The 17,250-nt window shown below is 53.0% G+C and overlaps 1 protein-coding gene across 1 annotated transcript in view; it reads left to right on the plus strand.

The window, feature by feature from the left end:
- The first annotated feature begins 485 nt into the window (after nucleotides 1–485).
- FIGNL2 (fidgetin like 2) overlaps nucleotides 486–17,250 on the plus strand; it is a 47,439-nt gene continuing 30,674 nt past the window's right edge. Inside the window, 1 exon segment of the mRNA XM_033222019.1 lies at nucleotides 486–555. The gene's annotated coding sequence lies outside the window, so the exon portion shown is untranslated.

Raw genomic sequence — 17,250 nt, forward strand, 5'->3', positions numbered from 1 at the left:
CATGCTGAGCTTTCCCTGGTGTTCTTCCCATCTTCCCACAGTAGTTATTGAATGTCCCAGGCTCACCTTGATTTCTTTACCCCACTCATCTATCTGTTGGATAGTAATAATGAATTCAATGCTTATGCTGCCTGTGTGTTGTGGTGTGGATCTGTGTGTGTGGTATATCTGCTTGTAAACTGAGGCTATTAGTGTCTACTTCACAAGAGGATGGAATGAATTAAACTATGTAAAGCACTTAGAATGATGTCTGGCACACAGTAAGCCCTCAAGTGTCAGCTGATTCGCTGTTAGCCAAGATTATTGTTATAGCAAGCCATAGGTCTGCCCGTGTGTGCAAGGCATCTAGGTGTGTACCAGGTGAGTACAGGTATTTATAGCTGGCCCCACCCAGAGAGAAGCCCTCTCAGAGGTGACCAGATGAACTAGTTTGGTCCCAGGGACTCCATTCCTGAAATGTATGGAGCATGTATTGAGTGCTTCTTGGTTTGTACCAGGCATTGTGCTAGAGAACAAGAAAGACAAGGTGCCTGCATTCATGAAGCTGACATTCTGGTGAGTGAAACAGACCACAAACCAAGTGAATAAGACAGATAATTACAGAATGCGGTGAGTCCTGTGGAAGAAATATATAAGGTTAAGTGACAGACTGGATTGGGCAGATGGAGCTGCTTTATTATTGTGGTCAGGGATGATGGGAAGGTGAGGTTCCTGGGAAGGATCTGAGTAGAGCAATCCAGGAAAAGCACCAGCAAAGCCAAACCCAGAGATGAGGGAAATCTTGTCAAGTTCAAGGAACAGAAAGGCAGCCAGTGTAAGCAGTGTCTGGGCAGTGGGGCGAAGGATAGGAAGAGAGGTCTGTGTAGGTAGGGGCTGGGGGAAAAGGTTGGGGCTTCCTTTGCAGGGAAGCCCTGGGTGGCTGTGACGCGAGGAGTCACATGCCCTGGTGTTTTCCTGATCTGTGTTTTTGAAGGTCTCTTTGCCTGCAGTGTGAACAGATTGTTGGAGAGCGGACAGGAGTCTTTTCGATTGTGCAGGGAAGTAACAGGAGCTTGGGCAGTTGAGTGTGGGCAGGGGCAGGGGCTGTTTTAAGAACTATGTTAGAGACAGAGGAACAAGATTCAGGGTGAGGGTGGGAGAGGAATTCAAGAAGAAAGAAAGGCCCAGGGAGCCCAGTTGATCCAGTTGTTTCTACCCTGGGCCAGGAGAGTCCCCCTGTCCTCTCTGGCCCTGGCCCTGACCCACAGGGGCCAACCCTAGCCATTTGCTCTCCCACTGTGTCTATCCTCAGCAGCCCTAAATCAAGGGCAGGCCAGGCTGGCTCATCCCAGACCTTTGTGAGAAATGGTGCCCCCTGCCCTCCTTCAGAACGAGTCAGCACCTGCCAAGGCCCAGCTTGGAATCCCGTTCACCCACAACCACGCCTCCCCCCTTGTATAGGTCACAACCTGCACAACCGTACAGCTCCCCTCTCCCTAGCCTGAGCCACTGGCTCGACCTGAAAATCTTCGGAACTTTGAGGACCTGCAGGCCCAGAGCTGGCTGCCGCCGGCCCTGGCCTGAAACAACTCTAGGGATGGGGGCGGCCGGAGACTCGGCCTTTCCAAAGGGAATCTCCCAGCTCCCGGGAGAAGGAGGTGACTCCACCCAGCCCTCACATCACTCTCCCATAGAAGCTGGGATGCCGGCGCCCCAGAGGCCGGTACCGCCTCTCCCCGACCCCAGCTCCGCCGGTTCCCGGCCGGGGAGGCCGCCGCCCCTCCCGCCTGAGCGAGCTGCCGAGCCGATCTTCCGGCCCCGGGCTACGGCGAGGGAGGGTCCGAGTCTTAATTGCTGCCATCTGCTCCCTCCTCTCTCCTCTTCCCCCACAGCCTGGGGGAGGCTCCGAGGCTCGTGCGCGTCCCCGCGTCCGAACGTCCCCCTTTTACGCGCAGCCCTGGCCACCGAGGGGCGGGAGCTCCAGGTGGCCCGCGAGCCCCGCTGGGGCGAGTGCAGGGGTGAACCGAAAGCACCCACCAGCATCTCTTTGGTGGGGGGCGGGCCCTAGTCGGAGCCACACAGCATTATGAGACAGAATCCCACCGTTAGGGTTCTGCTCCTCGTGGAGCCAGGCCTTGGGAAGCACGGGGGCTGTCCCTCGGCCACTCGCTCGGCCGACGTGCACACGGGTGGGTAGTTCACGCCTGCCTCGGGATACGGACGCGCAGATCTGGATCTCGGACCTGGACAGATGAGTCCGGGGTGTGTGTAGGAGGGACGCGCAGAGCCGAGGCCCGAGCCTGAAGCCGGTGGGGAGCGGGCAGGACTCAGCTCTTCAGGCCCGGCGGTCTGGAGTTATGGTAATCTTGGGCAGCGCTCAGAGCCGTGTCCTCATCTGTAAAATGGGGACCCAGTACCTACTTCTTGGGTGTGTCCAGAGGGTTTGATTCCACAGTCTGGGAAGCAACACCCGCGGGTGGGTGGAAGAATGGTTAGGCCTGGGGAGACTAGGGGCATCAGGCCTGACCCTCGCCTTGGGAAGGTGCTGTGACAGAGCTGGGAACCCGGAGGTGGCAGGGACTGTGGGGGAAGAGGGAGTGTGGGCTGGGGATGGGAGGCTGGTGTCAAGGCAATTTCCTGGGGTCTCCTGCAGCATGGGCTTCAGGGGGTGAATATGTCTGATGACAGTGCTGGAGGCACTGGAGGAGTTGGGGAGTGTTTGTGGATCATCCCCAGAGCTATCAGAGTCTCAAATAATCTGCCACATTTTTCTCATGAGAACACTTTTGCCTAGCACCCTGAGTTCTGATGTTTTGCTCCACGTTTTTTCTTCTGGATTTCTGCTCACTAGAATACTCACAGGGTAGCTGAAAGCACCTGACTGCCCTGGTACAGAAAGCCACTCATCCCAGTCCCCCAGTGACACAGACAGCCGTGCTGCCCAGGACCCAGAAAACCTCACCTTGTGGCACAGAAGGTGCCTGCTGCCTCCTTCTCCTGTAGCCTTGCTGACTCCAACAAACCTGTGTTTGTCCCAGAGGCTAGCTCCTGCAGGACTGAACTACACCTCCTTCCCCTAACCATTACTGCCACCAGTCTGATGGCCTGACTTCTCAGCACAGGGAACCTGGGCATCCGATGCCGAGAGCAGGCCTCCTCAAAACCCTGCAAGGGTTGTCACTATAGGGAGGGGATACATGGTGAGAATTCTGGAATCACAGGGACCATTGGACAACCTGAGGGTAACTGACTTCTGCAGGGGTCAAGAGGAAGCCCCACAGTCAGCGGCTTCTGGGCTGGGGTTGGAAGGAGGAATAAAAGTTCACCAGGGCTGGGAGGCTCTGCCCCAGGGAGGATTGTTTGAGGCCTGAAGTTCTGGACCAGCCCGGGCAACATAGTGAGATACTATCTCTAAAAAAAAAAAAAAGAAAGAAAGAAAGAAGAAAAGAAAAAGAAATTAAAAAATTAGCCAGCTGTGGTGGTACCTGTCTGTAGTCCCACCTACTCTGGAGGCTGAGGCAGGAAGATTGCTTGAGCCTAGGAGTTGGAAGCTGCAGTGAGCTAGGATTGTGCCACTGCACTCCAGCCTGGGTGACAGACTGAGATGCCATCTCTAAAAAAGTTTAAAAGTTCACCAGAGAAGGAAGAGAAGTGGTGCTCCAGGAAGAAGGAGCAGTGTGTGCAAAGATGGGAGTGTGAAAGTCCAGCTGCAGCCTGGGGAAGCATGGCAAGAGTGTTGGAGGGAAGGAGTTGACTGGGATAAGGAGGGGACCCGTATGTGAAGGGAGTCTGAAGGGACACATACCAGGTCAAGAAATTTCGACTTGAGTTTGTTATAACAAACTGAAGTATCTGTAGGAAGGGGCAGACAGGAACATAAATGGCCAAAGACATGAAGCTGACAAGAAGTAAAATAAAAAGGCAAGGGCCAGCCTAGTGATAAAGAGGCTATTCACTCATCTGGGCCTCAGACCTGGGAGACAATAGGGATTGGTGAGGTTTCCAGAATTCCCTCAGTGGTGCATAGGAAAGCCCCAGGGATCCCTTCTAAAGGCCACAGTTGTTACTTAACCCCAGCCAGTTGTCGCCATCCAGGAATGCAAACAAGTTGCCAATGTTTTCAAGAAAATGTAAAAAGAGAGCCATGTGCAGTGGCTAGAGCCTGTAACATCAGCTACTTAGGAGGCTGAAGCGGGAGGATCACTTGGGCCCAGGAATTAAGGCTGCAGTGAGCTATGATGGCACCACTGCACTCCAACCTAGGGGACAAAGCAAGACTCCGCCTTAAATTTTTTTTTTGAAACAGGGTTTCACTCTGTCACCCAGGCTGGAGTACAATGGCACCACGCCACTAGGCTTACTGCAGCCTCTGCCTACTGGGGTCAAGCAATCCTCCCACTTCAGTCTCCTATACTGGGACTACAAGCATACACCACCACACCTGGCTAATTTTTGTTTTTTTTTTTTTTTTTGGTAGAGACGCGGTTTCACCATGTTGCCCAGGCTGGTCTCAAATTCCTGCGCTCAAGTGATCTGCCCACCTCGGCCTCCCAAAGTGCTCTGATTACAGGTATGAGTCACTACGCCCAGCCAAAAAAATTTTTTTTTAATAAATGTAGATTTTTGTGTTGCCTCCTGGCTTTTAAATGTTTACAACTATTAAAAAATTTTAATTCTGTCAGAGCCCTAACTACACAGGACGCAGACATAATGTGACCAGATTTGGCCCACTGGCCACCAGTCTTCAATGGCTTCGGAGTTGCTGAAAAGCTATTGGAAATTTTGCAAGGAGGGAAATAATCTGAATAACAGGCCTGAGTTTTAGGACACTCGCTCAGGGACAGTATGGAGGAATGGACTGGTAGCAGAAGGTCAATGGGGGCAGTTGCAGTTGTCCAGGCCAGAGTGGCTGAGGCCTGAACAAAAGTGACTGGCCAGGAGATGGGGAAGACTTCCCAGGCACACTGTAGGGATCTTCAGGGATTAGCCCACTCTGGGAAGTTAAAGGTTTAAAGTCTCCTATCCCTTTGTCCCCTCTGAGGGATTGCAAAACATTGTCATCTAGTGGGTAGAGAGGCCTATTTAGAGTTGGATACCCCTGGAAGTCCCCAAGGGTGGGTGCTGGCAGGCCACCCCATAGGGCTAGTAAGACATTCCAGACTGCCTGGAGAGGGAGGGGTTGTCCTGGGGGAGGGGCTCAGGAATCCGGCCTGGCCTTCAGGAAGACCCCAGCCAGCCCTAATGGGAACCACACGTGGGGTGAGTTTGGAATCCCAGATTGCCTGTGACGTTTGGCTTTGGAATCGGACACTTGACTGGGGTCACTCCTGACCTGCTGAAGTCTGAGGCCTCCCAGCTCCAGCTCCCCTCCTAATCGCTGCCAGACGCATTCTGCCCTGCACCCAGCCCTGGGGCTTGCCTGGTTTCTGAAGAGAGGGTGCTTCATGGACCCCACTTGCTGTAAGATCATCATCTAAGCCCTGGGGGAGTAGGGGTCCTCAGGCAGGAATTCCAGGCTTCCTGCAGGGCCAAGGGTTGATGCCCTCAGAGATAGCTGACCAAGAAGTTCTTTCCAGTGTCCATCAAAACAATGTTCCCTGAATTTACAACCCTGTTGGAGTCCTGATGGCTTCTGGCCTTGTAGAGACCGGTACCCACAGCCTCCACCCCTCCCCTGCAGCGTCTGCGGGTGCTCTGTGGCTCTGGCAGTCGAAGCCTCCCCCCATGCCCCACAGGGTTAATTCCTTGCACCATCCTCAGGCACTAGGAGCAGGGAGCAGTCCAAAGGGCAGGAGACAAGCCCGGTGAGCAGGTGGTTTGCTCCTGAGGAGTCCCTGAAAAACCAGAGAAGGGAAACGAGTCTCTCCTAGCACATTTCCCAAGACTTTCTCTTCCTCCCAACCCAAATACCTCCTTGTCTCAGGACTAGAGCTGCCGCGTGAAGAGATGTATCAAAATATCATAGAGGGTCTAGAAAAACTCTTGGTCTTTGAGTGGCTCACCCAGTCCTTGGGCCATGGCTGTCATCACATCTGCTAAGCCCTCTTCATAACCCTCTGACTATTGTGTGTGTGTGGGTGGAGGATGCACTTTCTGCTTAAGTCCCTGACACTACCAAGGGCCCCCTCAGGCCCAGCCCCCTCCCCCTTGGTACCCTCTTTGAGAACTTCCAGGCAGCCTGCTCAGCATCAGACCAGGGGCCCAGGAGCTTGGACAGGCTGCATTCCTGAGGGCAGGGAAGAGGAGGGGAGGACTGTACAAAGCCCACTCCTCCCTTCCAGCACAGACCCGGTGCTGCCCAGACTGATGCTCTCTCTAGCCACGCTGAGGATGGCCAGTGTAGCTCCATAAAGCCCCAGCAGCAGGGCCAGGGAAGTCGGGGCTCTCCTAAAGATTAAGCCTTCTGTGCCCTGGATGTCTTCCACTCCCGGTGGGAACTAAGGTTCCAGCATGAATAGGAGCTCATGGTGGGCACTGGGGAAAGGGTAGTGCGGCGAGGTGACCAGGCGTGGAGAAGACACAGCCTCCTTAGCATGACTTAACATTCCTTCTGCAGGGCAACTCAGTCTCCCAAAAGTCTCTAGAGAGGGCGCAGGGACTTCCAGAGACAAATGAGGCCCAGCCGAATGGAAGCCCGGCAGCCGGGGCAGAAGCTGAGAGCGCGCTGGGGAGGAGCGGCACCTCCTCTAGAGCTGGGGATTCGGGTAGTCCCTCCAACCCAGTCCGTCCCCATCCCCCAGCCCGATTTCGGGAAGCTCTCCCAATGAATATTTAATAGCTCAGCGCTAGGCCTGATTGAATTTTAATGCTGGCGACCTGAGCCCGGAGCCCAAGTCCAGGCAATTAGTCAGGAGCCATTAACGCTGACGGAGCTGATTTACGGGCGGGACCGGGCCCGGACCGGGGGCGCCTTGGCTGGCGGGAGGCCCGGGATTGGGCGGACTGAGCCTCCGCGGTAGCCAATCCTCGCGGCTGCCTCGGCCTACTTTGCATCTCATTTGCATAGCGCTCCCAGAGGCAGCCCGGGGCGCGGCTTGGGGAGGCCTTGGGCCGGGGGTCGGGGAGGCGGGCGGGGGACGGGGAGTGGGGCCCAGGCGTGGCCCTATTCCCGGGGCCGGACTAGAATTTATGGCAAAACCTCTCTCGGTTTGCAAGTGGAATTCCATCAGACAATCCCGCTGTTCCCTGGTAGGGTCCAGGTCTGAGGGCAAATTCCAAAGGCAAAGGAGGGGAGCAGAGACCAGGGGCGATCTGGAAGCTGGGCAGCTCCGCTGCGTCTCGCGACCTAACAAAGGGCTCCGCGGTTAGCAGAGGGAGGAGCCTTTCCTGCCCTTACTGTGTGCCAGGCGCTGTGCCTGCCTAGATGTCCACCTTCCTGCCCTGCTGCCCTCCCCTCTCCCCGCACCGCCCTCCTCCCTCGGCCTCTCAGAGGGGGCATCCACGCTGATGGGAATGGAACTGGTAGTTTTCAGGCTGGATTATGCCCCAGAAGGCTAGGGAGGAAGCCATCTCGGAGGAGATGGCCCTCCTCCTGCCTTGCCCCTCATCCCTCTGACCTGTGTGAATGAGCTGGGACTCAGCCTGGAGTGCTCTATTGAACTGTGCCCGACCCCTTAAATCATAGGTCAAGGATTTAGCTGGCCTGTCTGCTGCCACTCTGGCAGGTGGCCTCCTCCTCGCCAGCCCCACCCCTTTCCCAGCGAGTCCACGCAGCTGTGGTGGAGCTGAGGTGGAACGGGGCATCCTTCCCTTTGCAGGCAGGCGTCCCCATGGGTTCAGGCCTCCCTTAAGCTGGCACAGAGAAAGCCCACGGTTTGTACTGGGGGCATGGGCAATGGAGTGGTGTGGATAGAGCTCTGGACTGGGAGGACAGAACCTACACGGAGGCAGTGGGGAGGTTGGCAGAGAATGGAGAGACAGTCAAAGAAAACTTCCTGTTAGAGGCAGGACAGAGTAGAGACTGGAAGGAAGGGAGGAAAGGGGTCAAGGAAAAAGGAAAGGAGAAGAAATCTTCCGAAGGGGATCATCCTGTTTGAGGCAAGAGAGGGTAAGCTGAAAGCGGAAAAAGCCCCACGCTGAGTTTGGTATTCCAGTGCAGAGGCTCAGCAGGAGGCTGTCCTCCTAGGCCAATGAGGACGCAGGCTGTGAAGGGATGAAGGGATGATGACCTTATTATCACCGTTTAAAGACTACCTGCTATGTGCCAGGCACTATGCCAAGCACTGCCAATATATTATATTGTTTCAGCTAATCTTGCTTTTTCTTTTTGTGTCATCTAAAGTTTTTTTTTTTTTTTGAGATGGAATCTTGCTTTGTCGCCCACATTGGAGTGCAGTGGCACAATCTTGGCTCACTGAGAGCTCCACCTCCCGGGTTCACACCGTTCTCCTGCCTCAGCCTCCCGAGTAGCTGGGACTACAGGCACCCGCCACTATGCCCAGCTAATTTTTTTGTATTTTTAGTAGAGACAGGGTTTCACCGTGTTAGCCAGGATGGTCTCAATCTCCTGACCTCGGGAGTCACCCACCTCGGCCTCCCAAAGTGCTGGGATTACAGGCGTGAGCCACCACCCCTGGGTATTTTTTTTTTTGTATTTTTAATAGAAACGGGGTTTCACCATGTTGGCCAGGTTGGTCTCGAACTCCTGACCTCAAGTGATCTGCCCACTTCGGTCTCCCAAAGTGCTGGAATTACAGTTGTGAGCCACCACGCCCAGCCTGGCAGAGCACTTTTAAGAAATGTTCTGTATCACCAGTACTTGTAAGATGGCCCAGATGTTGATTCTGTGTGGAAAAACAGATATTGACAGTTGGGAGTTGAAAAGTGATCCAAGAATCAGACTCTGAATGGGGTAAAGTTTTAGGAAAACCTTAACCAATTTATCTCACCCATGTTTTCTTTGTTATGTAAGTACAAAAGTAGTAAGTCTAAGAGAGCCTTTTCAGTAAGTGTAAAATAAAAATTCCAAAAGATAAGAAGTCTTCGTCACTTTAATCAGCAGTTTTAGTGTTTTTTCTTTCTAAAGTATATGAAGTATGGTGGTTCATGCCTGTAATCCCAGCACTTTGGGAGGCCGAGGTGGGAAAATGGCTTGAGCCCAGGAGTTCAAGACCAGCTTGGGCAACATAGCAAGACGCTGTCTCTGAAAATCAATCAATCAATCAATCAATCACATGAAGCAGCAGTGCTTCTTCATATCAATGGTGTCTAAACTGGATGAAATACGACCATGTATTTTCCTTATGGTAGAAGCCATTATGAGGGGAGTTTTCTGGCACTTGCAGCAGAGGATCTGAATTCGGGGGAGTATAGGAATAGGGCTGAGGAGGAGGTAAGTAAGGGGAAGCAGGGAACAAGTCTATGAGGGAGGGTGGGCAGGGATTTGTGGTTAAAAGCTCAGAAATATTTCCAGGGGTAGCTTTGGGAATGGATCCCTGTTGAAGTGTGTTTGTTCTAACCCTCCAATGGGTTAGTAAGAGCCTGGAGTCTATGCCACCCATGATGCCTGGCAATTGCTGGTGGCATTGGAAATGCCTGCATTTCCCAACCAAAAATAAGGACATATGACCTAACATAAGAGTTTTCCGGCCAGTGCAGTGGTTCATGCCCATCATCCCAGCACTTCGGGAGGTGGATCACTTGAGGTCAGGAGTTCGAGACCAGCCTGGCCAATGTGGTGAAAATTCGTCTCTACTCAAACGAATAAGCAAACAAAACCCACAAAAATTAGTTGAGCATGGTGGCGCATGCCTGTAATCCCAGCTGTTCAGGAGGCTGAGGCAGGAGAATCACTTGAACCCGGGAGGCTGAGGTTGTAGTGAGCCAAGATCATGCCACTGCACTCCAGCCTGGGCGACAGGGTGAGATTCTGTCTCTAAATAAATAAATAAATAGAGTTTTCCTATATTTAAAGTTTTTTTGTGCCCCAGTAAGCCTTTACCATTTACAGCTTTATGGCCTTATGACTGATGCAAGGGAAGATGGAAACACGCTGGGGAGGGATGCTTCCTCAGGGGCATCAGGCGCCCGTCGCAGCTCCCAGAAGTGTGGCCAATTGTTGGGCAAATGTCCAGGGGCCAAAATCCGCACAGGGCATGAGGGAGTCTGGGGTTGGAGATCTGGTTAGTATTTTGAGCAGAGTTACACATGGATCAGGATTCACAGACTTTGAGGAGTTTGCCTTCCCATTGGGAGCGAGTGGAGCTGTATCAACAAACATACTTTGCAGAGAGAGAAGTGGGCAACCCAGGGGCTTAAGTTCCCAGGGTGAAGGGCAGCCCAGGATTTGAACTCGGGCAACCTGGCTCCAAAGCCTGTGCATGTCTTAGTCACTACATTTTGGTCTTTGAGATCTGTGGCGAGTTTTGCAACCCCTGGATCCAAGCTCCTGATTTTACAGTTGAGGGAGCAGGACTCGCCCAAGGTCCATGGGGATGAGGTGGCAGGGCGTTGTGGATTAGTGTTGGTAAAAGGAGGGGCGGGGGCTGTAGACATGGATGCTAGCTGGCCTCCTCACCCTGCCACAATGTAAAGTGCCCCTGCTTTCCATCTGGGGAAAGGGTACAACTTGATGGGGGTGGAGGGCGCAGGTTCGGGAAGCTGCCCGCCTCCTTCATTCCCGGGATTCCCAAGGCAGCCATTGTCCAGGAGGAATGTTGGGCCAGCAGCACGGAGGGCGGGGCCTCTTCCCCTGCCCCAGACAAGCCTGCTTTGTGTTCTCCACCCTGGCCCCTCCTGGCTGTCACTAGCAAGACCTTCCCAGCATTTTTCAGGGGTCTCAGGGCAGGTCTCTAAGAGATGAAGCTACTTGGAGAGGAAAGGACCATGGGAGATGTACTCAACCCTGGAAGTCTGGGAGGGCTGCCTGGAGGAGAGGTGAGATCACTGCCCAGAGGCCTCACTAGCAAGACCTTCCCAGTATTTTTCAGGGGTCTCAGGGCAGGTCTCTAAGAGATGAAGCTACTTGGAGAGGAAAGGACCATGGGAGATGTACTCAACCCTGGAAGTCTGGGAGGGCTGCCTGGAGGAGAGGTGAGAACACTGCCCAGAGGCCTGGGCTTCTGGCTCCTCAGAGATAAAAATATGCATTCCTAGCCTCTGGTTACTAGAATTTTATCCTAAGGCAATGATTAGACACGTGCACAAAGGTGGAAGTTACAGGTTTGTTCATGAAACTTTTATTTCCAGAAAAAAATCAACAACAAAAGAAACTTTTTTTTTTTTTTTTTTTTTTTTGAGAGGAGTCTTTCTGTTGCCCAGGCTTGAGTGCAGTGGTGAGATCTTGGCTCACTGCTACCTCTGCCTCCCAGGTTCAAGCTATTCTCCTGCCTCAGCCTCCCTAGTAGCTGGGACTACAGGAGTGCGCCACCGTGCCCAGCTAACTTTTGTATTTTGAGTAGAGACAGGGTTTCACCATGTTGGCCAGGCTGGTCTCAAACTCCTGACCTCATGGTCTGCCCACCTTGGTCTCCCAAAGTGCTGGGATTACAGGCGAGAGCCACCCACGCCCGGCCAGGAAACTTCTTAAATTAGTTCAGACATGTCCACTTGATGGAATATTAAGCTGTCATTAACAATTGTGTGGTATAAACATATTATAGACAGGAAAAGATGTTCAAAATATATGTCCATTGGCCGGGTGCGGTGGCTCACTCCTGTGATCCCAGCACTTTGGGAGGTCGCGGTGGGTGGGTCACTTGAGGTCAGGAGTTTGAGACCAGCCTGGCCAACATGGTGAAACCCCATCTCGACTAAAAATGCCAAAATCAGCCAGCTGTGGTGGCATATGCCTGTAATCCCAGCTAGGAGGCTGAGGCAGGAGAATTGCTTGAACCTGGAAAGTGGAGGTTGCAGTGAGCCATGATCATACCACTGCACTCCAGCCTGGGCAACAGAGCAAGGATCCCTCCTCTGCCAAAAAAAAATTGTCTATTAAGAAAACTGTATTATAAAACACTGTGGAGATCTCTCTCTCTCTCTCCCTGTCTCTCTAGAGAGAGAGAGAGAGATGAATAAAATAATATCTAGCTGACTCCAAAATGGTTTTTGTTTGCTTGTTTGTTTGTTTGTTTTGAAATGGGGTCTTGCTCTATTGCCCAGGCTGGAGTGCATTGGCACAATCACGGCTCACTGCAGCCTCAATCTCCCCGGCTCAAGCAATCCTCCCACCTTAGTCTCCCAAGTAGCTAGGACCACAGGTCCCACACCACTGTGTCTGGCTAATTGACTCCAAAATATTACTGGTGGTTATCTCTGGGTGGTGGGATTAAAGATGTTGGATTTTTGATTTTTTTGTTTTCTGCTTATCTATTTTTTCTTTTTAGTGTTTTTTAAATAATAGAAATGGGTTTCGCTATGTTGCCCAGGACTCATGCAATCCTCTTGCCTCAGCCTCCTGAGTAACTGGGGTTGTAGGCACATGATGCCATTTGAATTTTTGTAAAAAGGTGTTCTGCTTGTGTAACTAAAGAGTGCGTGTGTGTGTTTGTGCAGGCAGCTTAACTGTCCACTGCTCTAGGGTGGGTGTCCTTCACCCTCAGAAGTTTCTTCAACGTGGCACCTGCCCTGGGAGGGTAAGAGAGACAGCTGTTGAGGCATTAGAAAAATGAGTGTCAGATAGGCAGCCCCTGAGCCTCATCATAATAGCAACAACTCACTTAGCACTTTGCAAGGTGTTTTCACACACATTATCTCATTTGAATCCCACCACAACCCTGTGAGGTCACATCATCATCCTTTTCCAGGTGAGGAGACAGGCTCCCCAAGGTTCAGTGGCTCCCCAGAGACAGTGCAGGAAAGTGACAAAGGTGGGATTCAGCCCAGGGTCTCTGACCTTCAACCTCGGCACCCAGGTGCCTCCCTGACTCATATCCATTACAGCATGCAGCATTTGTTCATCCACCTTTCCCTGTCCGCCACTGACCCTGGGATCTTACTTGAGTCACTGTTCCTAGAACTTAGTACACTCAGGCCTCAGTACATGCTATTGAATAAAAGAATGAATGAGCATTCAAACCTGGAGCCCTGGTGGAGCAGGTCATGGTAGGTTACAAACTTGTTCTTTAGAGTCTATACATTCTTCTTTTTTTTTTTTTTTGCGACAGAATCTTGTTCTGTCGCCCAGGCTGGAGTGCAGTGTCTTGGCTTACTGCAACCTCCACTTCCAGGGTTCAAGTGATTCTCCTGCCTTAGCCTCCCGAATAGCTGGGGCTACAAGTGCCCGCCACCACACCCGGCTAATTTTTGTATTTTTAGTAGAGACAGGGTTTCACCATCTTGGCCAGGCTGTTTTCAAATTCCTGACCTCAGGTGATCCACCCGCCTCAGCCTCTCAAAGTGCTAGGATTATAGGCGTGAGCCACCATGCCTGTCCTAGACTGTGCATTCTTATACTTGCTATATTCTCTGTATTTATTTCTCTTTTGCTCTTTTAACATTTTGCAAAGCTCTTTGGAAGATGGCTGACAGCAAGAGTTGCCACAGGAATGGCTCTGCCTGGATCTGAACTTGTTCCTCCCCACTACATACATCCATAACTGGAGACAGCCACCCCTGAGGCCAAGGGAGCAGAGGGGAGGCTCTTGGCTGGCTGAGGGAGGGTTTCTATCTAGGACCAATGCTCGGGAAGGATGAGATTCTACACTGAGTCTTGCTGAGCACACACCCTCCCTTCCACACCCTGGCAGACTCCAGGCCCAAAGAGGTGGAGATTCAAGGGTGGGCTGCAGATACCAAGGATGGACGAGTCAGGGAAGGCATCCTGGAGGAGAGACCTGGAAGGCTGGTTTAGGAAGGGGAGGAGGCTGGGGCTGAAGGGAGAGAAGCAGGGAACCTGCTCCAGTAGTGCTGGATGATTTAAGTACAACCAGATGTGCTGGGAATCTCCTGTCAGGCTCAGGCCCAGAGAGGGCAGAGTGGGGGTGGAGAGACCTCTGGGCCACTTGGATTTGCAGTTCCTTATTTTGCCCTGGGTCTGTAAGCGTTAGGGAGCGAAGAAGCCCAGTGGGATTCCGGAGGTTCCAGATGGGGTAGCATGTTAGAGGGTGGATCATGTAGGACTTAGGGGAGGCTTCTGCCTTTGGAGAGGGTGGAGTGGGCTCAACCCCTAGAAACCAGGGGGAAAAAAAGGATTGGAAGTGCTCTGGGAGTGGAGCTACTAGCTCTGCTAGGATGCGGGACAGATAGGGAAGACTTTACAGAGAAGGGCATACCTGAGTTGGGTTCTGAAGGATGAATAGGAGCTCACCTGGCAAGGTAGGGAAATGAGATTCCAGGCAGAAAGATTCTGAGGTCTTAAAAAGGTATGAGTGTTTAGTGAGTTTCTGTGTGACTATAAGGTACACGGTGGGATTAATTTGGGGTGCTGGCTGAAAAGCTATGCTGCAGGATGGTGGGGGGTAGATGTGCTTCTGCTCACAGAACAAACAGCAGGGCCGCGTGTGGGGTAAGGATTTTGGAAGTAAGGTATGAGGGTCCCCAAGTGTCAGGCCCCAGGGAGTGAGTGGAGACTGATAGCCACCCAGCTCCTCCTCCCAAGTCTGAGCTGCATCTGCCTAGAGGGAGGAACATGTTTTCTAGTTTGCCTAGAGGCTCTTCAGGGCTCCTAGGCTGGATGTGGGGTGGGGATAGGATCCAGACCAGACACAGCTTTTAGCACAGTGGGAAGGCAAAGCTGGTATATGTTCATGAAGAGTAAGAGTTTTGGGGTGGTTTGATCAGGATTGGGGAGGCACTGGGAACTGGGCTTTGATGGGCAAACAGCAAGAATGAGAAGGGCTAGAGCTTCCATTTGTGGGGACAGCAGCCTGAGTCCCGGGCAAGTGTGATGGGGGGAAGCCCAGCTGGGTGTGGTGCCCTCTGGGCACACACCCCAATCCCCAAGCCAGGACACATTTCCTTCCTTTCCTGCTCATAATGACTCCTGAGTGGCCAGTCCAGAGGACCACAAAGAGGCCTCCCCGCCCTTTCCTCTTCCTCTCTTCCGTTTCTTTCTCCCTTCCTCCCCCCACCCCATCCTTCCCCCCACCCAGGGCCCTTTTCTTTCCTTCCTCCTCACCCTACTTGCTCCTCCCACCCTCTCTCTCTAGCTTTTACTTCCTCCCTCTAACTCTTCCCCCTCCCTCCAAAATCCTTAGTGCTGATTCTACCCAGACCCACGGAGTTATTTTTCTTCTTAATGTTTTTAGAAAGCCCTTGTTGCAGGTCGCTGGACCAAGAAGGTCACACACTCCCACACTTCTGCTGCACACTCACAGGCATGCGCCCGCAGCAGGTGCCTGCACTCAGCCACACAGCCAAGCATAGCACCTGTCTCCCTTGGGGGTGGGATGGGGGTGGGATGCTCCACCTTGGATGTGATACCAGCAAAAGGGCTGGGAAAGAATGGAGGGCCCTCTGCAGAAGCCACACGTTACCACCATCATTACCACTGTTATTATCCAATCCATTGCCAGGCACTTGACTTGCCTGGGGATGATCACAGCCACCTCAGCAGGGGCTCTCAGGGCACAGATCCCTTGACTGGGGACAGCCAGGAGCGGGGGACAGCCCAGAGTCCTCAGAGATCAGTCTCTCAGGGCCCCGCCCAAGAGGGCAGGAGGTAGAGAGGTGATGATCGGCCTTCTGCCAGGACTGAGGATTTGTCAGCCCAGGAGGCTGGATGATATATTAACAGGACTTTAATGAGCTCTGGGAGGGGGAAGCACACACTTCATGGCCTGAGCACTGGTGCGGGGTGGGAGGTGGAGGGGCGACGTGACCAGCCTCACCCCCACCTGCTAACTAAACCTCTTAATGTGACCCACAGCAGTCTGCCCAGTACTGCCAAGCTGCTGGCCTTGCCCCTGGAGTCCAGTGACGGCCTTCTCCAGTGGGCTGATGTCTTTCACCACGTCACTAGCAAGGCCTTCCTTAGCTTTAAGCTTGTCCTTTACTCCCAGACTCCTGGAAGATGAAGGAGAACTGGATCCCCACTCCAGGGGAGCGCATGATCAATTCCTTCCTTCACGCTGAGCCCCTCAGTCCAACCCCACTCCTGTCATCCCCCCTTCCCTGGAGCATGGTAGAGCAGGATCCCCAATGGCAATGCCAGACTTGGCTTCCTGGCACTAATCCTGCTGGCTGAGGCACCCAGCTCATGAGGACGTTAGTCTTTCCCTTAGTTCCTGTCTCTGGCTCTTGGGGAACCTGACAGGTAGGGGTGGAAAAAGTGCAGTGGATTCTATACCCAGCTTTGCCGTGTGACCCCAAGTGTGTCACTTCTCCTCTCTGGGCCTCCAATGCTCCAACAATAAGGAAATATTCAAGGAATTCCTCCCAGCTGGTGTCCTGGGATTATCCTTCCAGCAAGGGTTCCAGTCTCCTAGCATGGTGGCTGTGGCTCCCTTCATCCTGCCTGATTCTGAAGCCAGGGGCTACTCTAGCACTCTGAGCCTTGACACATCCCTCCTCCTGTGCCAGGGCAGGGCCCGGGGCTGTGGAGTGGAAAGGAAGAGAGAATTGTGGAGGTGGAAAAGACACTGACCTTGGCGAGTTCCAGAACCTGCGTGGGTGCTGGTTGCTTCCATATGTGGGCTGGGAAAGAAGTGGGAGCTACTGAGGCCCTCCCCTTCCCTTTCTCTGGGTGGCACCTAAAGGAGTGCCCCAGACCTGTCAGACCCCAGAGCCTGCAGGGGAATCCGCATTAGAAGAAGGGAGGGGGTGGTGTTTGGAGTTCTGCAGGCTAGGGGGTGAGGGCCAATCTTGCCCTACTGACACTCAGGCTAGGCAGCCACTCAAAAGGAAAAAAAGCTCACAGGAGAGAGGATCCTTAAGCACTGCCCTTGGGTGGAAACACGGTAGCCTTGGACGTCTGGAAGCTCAACATCAGGAAGGTTCTCTGGACCCTCCATCATCAGCACAGCACCCCTCCCACCTTCTCCTGGGGCAAAGAGGGTTCCTGGCCTTTATCCCTGATGAAGCCTTGAGTGTGTGTGTGTCCGGCAGAATTCTGTCTACCCTTCCACTGGGAGCTCCAGGAAGACAGGGCCTTGCCTCTTGGACTCTCTTGGGTATCTCTGGTGCCCAGTCCAATGTTTGGCACAAAGTTAACACTCAGTGTGTATCTGTTGAACGAATGTCTTTGGATACCTCTCAGTTGACTAGAGGTCTGGGACTCATCCCTCATCTTTGCTTCCTGCCAGTCATCCTGCTTGGCCCAGTGTGACTGCCGCCTTCTGGGGAAGCCCTCCAGTGGAGCCCTCTGTTTAGATTTCACACCCCACAGTCCGCTGC

This window comes from Trachypithecus francoisi, unplaced genomic scaffold (assembly GCF_009764315.1).
Source record: "Trachypithecus francoisi isolate TF-2019V2 unplaced genomic scaffold, Tfra_2.0 Lachesis_group11, whole genome shotgun sequence".
NCBI lineage: Eukaryota > Metazoa > Chordata > Mammalia > Primates > Cercopithecidae > Trachypithecus > Trachypithecus francoisi.